We start from the raw sequence: 6,188 nt of genomic DNA on the forward strand, positions 1-6,188 counted from the left end.
CCCTTCCCTAGCCCTCTTTCTTACGGAGGGAGAGCTGGCCTTCAGCTGGTGTGGTTTGAGGGGAGGCCGAGCTGGCTTGGGCCTGGTGGGGACTCGAGGGGGGGTACATGCTGGGTGGTGCCTGGGTCTGGGGCTCCCCCACACCGAGGGGCTGCATTGGGGTCAGGCACCTGTGCTGGGGGATGGTAAGGAGGGCGTGGCCTCTGCGCTGGTGCTGCCCTGCACAGTCTCCTGGGGCGCCGTGGCTCCCCACACCGAGGGTTGGGTTTACATAATCTGCCGCTCCACACTTGGGTTGCTGTCAGCGGTAGCGCCAGGTCTGACAGTGTGAGTTGTAATTGGATTTTAATTTTTAATGTCTGCGGTAGATGAAGAGCTATGGGCCAATTTGTATATATTCTGTTACTCGTCGGGTTACTTCATTAACTGCTAACTGTTGCCCCGCACCGCCGTCTGCTCCCCAAGGGAGGGAGTCTGGCCTGGGTGTGAGCCTGGGCCCCACACTCTGCCTGCCACCTGCTCTGCCACAAGGGCGTGTGCTGCGGGATGGGCTAGGGACCAGGGGGTTGTGCTCACTGCCTCTGCCCTCTCTTCCCTGTCCTGCTCCTGGGTCCATGGACACCCCAGGCTGTGGGGAGGGTCACTGGGGCGGGCATCATCGAAGTACCCTGGGTGCCCACGTAGCTGGGCACAGCTGGCTTTGTGGCTTCCCAATTTCTCACCAGTTCGGTTCACCCCACATCTGGATGGAGGCAGGAATGGGGACTCTTCTGGGGGCATGCCTGCCCCCAAGGCAGGGCTGGCCTCCAGTGAGACCCGGGCCTCGGGCAGATCCGGGGTCTTTCCCTCACCCCGCTGCAGGGGTCCCAGGAGGGGAGGTGATGTCTCTCTGAGCGTGAGCCCTCTGCATTAGTCCTAGGTCTGTTGTGTAACAGGCAGGCATCTAAGGCGGCACGAAGCAGGGCGCTGCAGATGCTGCGGTGGCAGCGGCCAGCCAGCAGGACACAGCTTTTGCGCTTTCCATCTGCCCAGCACAAAGGAACAACGAGGGGGCCGCCAGTGTTTCCAGGCTGTGCTGCCCAACCACCCCTGGCACCCCTAAGGTCCAGGCTGCCCTGGGCTGTTTGCCTCCTGTCCCTGAGGGCACACGCATGCTGCAGTGCCCCATCCCCTCCTCCTGCGCTGTGCCGTGGCCCTCCACGCCCCTCCTCCGCTTCCCTTCTGTTCACTGTCCTCCCCCCACCCTGCACCATGCTCCGGCAGCCTGCAGGGGGCTGATTGGGGTCTCCGCCCCCACGGTGCACAGCAGGCGCCTCACACCTGTTCTCTGAGCTCCAGCTGCACACGACGCCCTTGGCCGTGAACTGCAGAGGGAGCTGGGCTCAGTGGCTAGCACGGGGACCTTGGTGTGGCCACAGGGTGAGACTGTTCACTCCCAGGGTAGAGTCAGTGTGGCAAGAACCTACAGGTCCTAGGAGAGCGTGGACCCTGCTCACCTGCACACACACACACACACACATTTTTGGATAGCGTAAGCCCTGCACACACAGACATTCACACATATGCATGCGTGCACGGCGCCCGCACCTGTCCACAGACACGCATGCATGCACGGCGCCCGCATCCACAGACACGCATGCATGCACGGCGCCCGCATCCACAGACACGCACGCGCATACGACGCCCGCATCCACAGACACGCACGTGCGCACGGCGCCCGCATCCACAGACACGCACGTGCGCACGGCGCCTGCATCCACGGACACGCACGTGCGCATGGCGCCCGCATCCACGGACACGCATGTGTGCATGGCGCCCGCACCTGTCCACAGACACGCATGCATGCACGGCGCCCGCATCCACAGACACGCATGTGTGCACGGCGCCCGCACCTGTCCACAGACACACATGTGTGCACGGCGCCCGCACCTGTCCACAGACACGCACGCGCGTACGACGCCCGCATCCACAGACACGCATGCGTGCATGGCGCCCGCACCTGTCCACAGACACGCATGCGTGCACGGCGCCCGCACCTGTCCACAGATACGCATGCGTGCACGGCACCCGCACCTGTCCACAGACACGCATGCGTGCACAGCGCCCGCACCTGTCCACAGATGTCCTGCTGTGTTCATTTGCACAGATGTGTAGGCATACACACACCTGCCCTGCTCGGGCTGACCTGGCTCCCACCCCACCAAGGGTCTGCCTGGGTGGCCCTTCTTCCAACTGGATGGACCTGGAGGCAGGGACTGTGGCAAGCCAGTCGGAATCAGGCCCTGACAGCAGGGAGGCCAGAAACAGGGCCACTGGGCTGTGAGGGACACAGCAACTGATACCCCTCCGCTGGACTCTGGGAGACTCTGACCCAAACTCCACACCCGGACCTGGACCTGGTCTCTTCCTGATGTAGGTCTAGCCCAGACTTGGTAGGTGCGGCTGACCTGGTGGGTGTGAGTGACCACATGGTGAGTGTGGCTACAGGCCTGGTGGGTGTGACTGACTACCTGGTGGGTGTGGCTACAGGCCTGGTAGGTGTAGCTACAGGCCTGGTGGGTGTGGCTGACCACATGGTGGGTGTGACTACAGGCCTGGTGGGTGTGGCTACAGGCCTGGTAGGTGTAGCTACAGGCCTGGTGGGTGTGACTGACCACATGGTGGGTGTGGCTACAGGTCTGGTGGGTGTGGCTACAGGTCTGGTGGGTGTGGCTGACCACATGGTGGGTGTGACTACAGGCCTGGTGGGTGTGACTGACCACCTGGTAGGTGTAGCTACAGGCCTGGTGGGTGTGACTGACCACATGGTAGGTGTGGCTACAGTTTTGGTGGGTGTGGCCAACCACCTGGTGAGTGTGGCCGACTGGCCTGGCCTGGATACTTGGATCTGGCAGACATCAGTGTGTCGTCGCACAGGTGCAGGGACTCTGGTCAGACCACCTATCCTCCGTGAAGCAATGTTTGTGGTGGCCGGGGCAACCCCCACAGGGACCCAAGGGACCCCTTTGCAGTCGCTGCACTACCACCAGCGCCAGCCTGCAGTTGCCTTAGGGTGGCCAGTGTCCAGGCTGCCTGAGGTGGGGGGTCCGCGAGAGCTGTCGATGGCACATGAGTTCTCCAAGCGTCGGGCTGGGTGCTGTGCAGGTGGCCTCCGAGTCCCCAGGCTCAACCCGAGACCCCCGCACAGCTCAGGGTGTGGTTCTTTGTAGCCGTGCGTCAGGGCCTCCTGAGGGTCTCAGGGAGTCCACGGCACGTGGCCCTCAGCAGCAGGCTGAGGTGTAGCCACACCTGAGGGCAGGCAGGGAGGTGGTATTGCCCCGTGTCCCAGCCTTGTGCCGGGCAGCCGGGGCCACCCTGTGAGTGCCAGCTTCACCTGACCCCCATGACTATGGCTGAGCAGCCCTAGGGGGCTCCGGGGCTGGCCGGGCCTACATTGCAGGGCCTGGGCAGGTGGCTTTGGTGAGGGAACTTGGTCCTGTAGGGAAGGCCGAGAACCAGGCCCCTCCCAGGGTGGGGTGTGACTGGGGCTGTGGGCCCAGCAGGAGGGGCTCCCTTCCCACCTACCCCCCGATAGCAGTGGGCAGTTGAGGCTGGAGGGTCAGGCTGCCAGAGGAGGGCAGGGGGTGGTTGTTCCTCAGGGAGCCGACCAACCGGAGGCCCCCAAGGGTGCCCAGGCCTGGTCCTCTGCTCCCCAGCTCAGCCCCATGAAAGTGCCTCAGCATGGCTCCAACGCAGCAGCTACTGGGAGCCAGCGGCCGCCAGATCCGGCCCCAGGGGCAGCAGGAGGCCGGGGCTGGGCAGGCTGGCCTTTGAGGCCTGTGTCCGCGGCTGCTTCCCGGAACGTGGCCAGTGCGAGGAGGGGCCTGAATAATTCACAGGCACCAGGGCCGCTCAGCTGTGGCTCCCCACCCCAGACGGGACTCGAGCTCCCCTCCCAGGCTGGGGTGGCCAGCTCCCCGTCCTCCCAACGCCGGGCAGGTCAGCCTCGAGGGCATCCAGTAGGCGGCTGCCGCTGGCCCCTCTGACCACTCACACAGGCTGGCCGGGGCCGTGCTGCCTCTTCTCGTGCACCTAGACCTTGGTGGGGCATCTCCCTTGGGTGCTCCCTTCACCATTCCCTGCCCGGTCAGCCCTGCCCCCAGCTATGGCCGCGATGTCTCAGGGGGCCCCATCTTCCTGTGGCTCACAGACAGTGTGGGGGCCGTGGCTCAGGGTCTGCCTTGTACCCCAGTGGGCACTACTCCCCCTGCTGTGGCCCCATTTTAAGGATGGGCAAGCTGGGGCTGGGGCGCAGTGATCTGCAGACGCAGCCTAGACCATTCCGAGGGTTAACTGAGGCAGCCCCCATGGAATGCTGACTGCGTGAGGCTGTGGCTCAGGGGCCTTCCTGCCGTGGTCCACTGGGCAGCACCCTCAGGGACCTGCTGCCTGCCCAGCCTCGCCCCCTCTGCAGGGCAGGAGCTGCCCGCTGCCCAGTGTGTCTCCCAAGCCACAGCCCCCTCAGTGCAGAGGTTCTGGCTCTGGCATGGCTGTTCCCACAGGGCAGGGGGGCCGGGAAGACCTCCTGGCTCCCATGCCCCTCCGGGTGAGGAGCCCCGCCACACCTGTGGAGTGTGTGCCTGCGTGGGAGCGTGTGTGCACGTGAGCTCAGCCAGCGCCTGCGAGTGTATTTTTACCGACTTGCAGCTGTGTTTGAGTCAGGCCGATCCAGAGCGGTGCATTGTCACACTATTTCAGGCTCCGCTATTACGGGGGGTGTTGTGTTCTGTTTGTGAGGAGCTGGTGCGGCTCAGGCTGGGGACAAGGGCTGGGGGTGCAGACTGGGATGGGGGACCTGGCAGGGCTCACCCAAACCTGCGACCCCCCCATGGCCACCCTCCCCACCAGCAGGGCCGCCTTCATCTTCCCTTTCCATCCTCCCATCAGTTTTCGGGGCTGGGGTCCCACCGGAGGAGGCACTGGGAAGGCGGGGCCTGGGCCCGGTGTGCTGCGCCAGGCGGCCGGGGGCGCTTGGCTGCTGCACGCCAGCGTGGAATCTAGGTCAGGCTGTGCGGCAGGCGGTGCGGGCGGCTGCGGCCTCAGCAGGGGTTGGGAGAGAGGTACCCTGGCTGCTGACCGTGGCCAGGACCCCTCCTGGCGCTGCTCAGCAGGTGGTGGCCGTGGAGGCCGTGGGCCGGACGTGGGGCGTGCAGGCGGTAGCCTGCGTTGGGCCTGGCCCTGGGCACCTGACTCAGACCAGAGCCTGCGGAAGCTCCTCTCCCTGCTGCGCCTCCACTCCAATCCTCTCCCACCTCTTCCCTGGCTCCACAGTCCAGGGCCCTGGCTGGGCCCACCCGGCTCTGGGCTGGTGGTGGCCACTCGCCTGGCCCCAAGGTCCATCTCCACTCCTCCCCTGGCCCCACGGGGACCCCTCCCCCTGCTTGTTCCACCCTCGTGTCCCCTCTGTGCCCAGGGCGTGGTAGCCCTGCAGCTGAGAAGATTGGAGACCTGGGGGGTGGCAGAAGGGGCAGTGCCGAGTGCAGTGGGTGGGTGGCTGCATGGCTGCCAGGACTGTGCCGTGGGGAGCATATGAGCTGGCAAACAGTGGGGAGACCGAGGCAAAAGGTGGGCCGTGTCCTGCTGCAGACCCTCCCTGCAGCCTCACGCCTGTTTCGGGGTGCAGGGTCGTTCAGCTCCCTCCCGTGGGGTGGCTAGCTCCGGAGTAGCCGTGGATGGCGTTGAGGGGTGGAGCACCCTCCGGCTGCGAGCTCGGCATTGCCCATGAGCCCCTGTGGGGTGTCCTGGGAGGTCGGGGGTCCAGATAGCCCGCAGGAGGCAGTGGAGTCCGGTGGGTGGCACCGGGTCTGGGAGGGCAGCTCTGGGCCCGAGGGTGTGGCGGTCACCTGGCAGCGTGCCTGTGGCCCAGCTGCTTCCGCCGGGCCAATTGCTCGGAGACGGAACTGCCGGAATGTCTGGGGAGGACGTTGGATCAGCACATTCCCATGTGTGGCGCGTGGCGTTAATCACCGCCGTGTGGAAATCGGCTCCGGCTGTGTGCGAGGGCGGGGATTATTCATGAGGACCTGAACTTGGGTTTCACCCCACTTCCCCCGGGGGAGGCCCAGGGGCCTTCTGTCCACGGCAGGGCCGCAGCCTGGGCCCCGTCCCCCGACCCCCCTGGCCTGTCTGCGCCCGCTTCACGCCCGGGG

The sequence above is a fragment of the Ochotona curzoniae genome, unplaced genomic scaffold, assembly GCF_017591425.1.
Source record: "Ochotona curzoniae isolate NIBS_2020 unplaced genomic scaffold, NIBS_Ocur_1.0 contig_4792, whole genome shotgun sequence".
Classification (NCBI taxonomy): Eukaryota; Metazoa; Chordata; class Mammalia; order Lagomorpha; family Ochotonidae; genus Ochotona; species Ochotona curzoniae.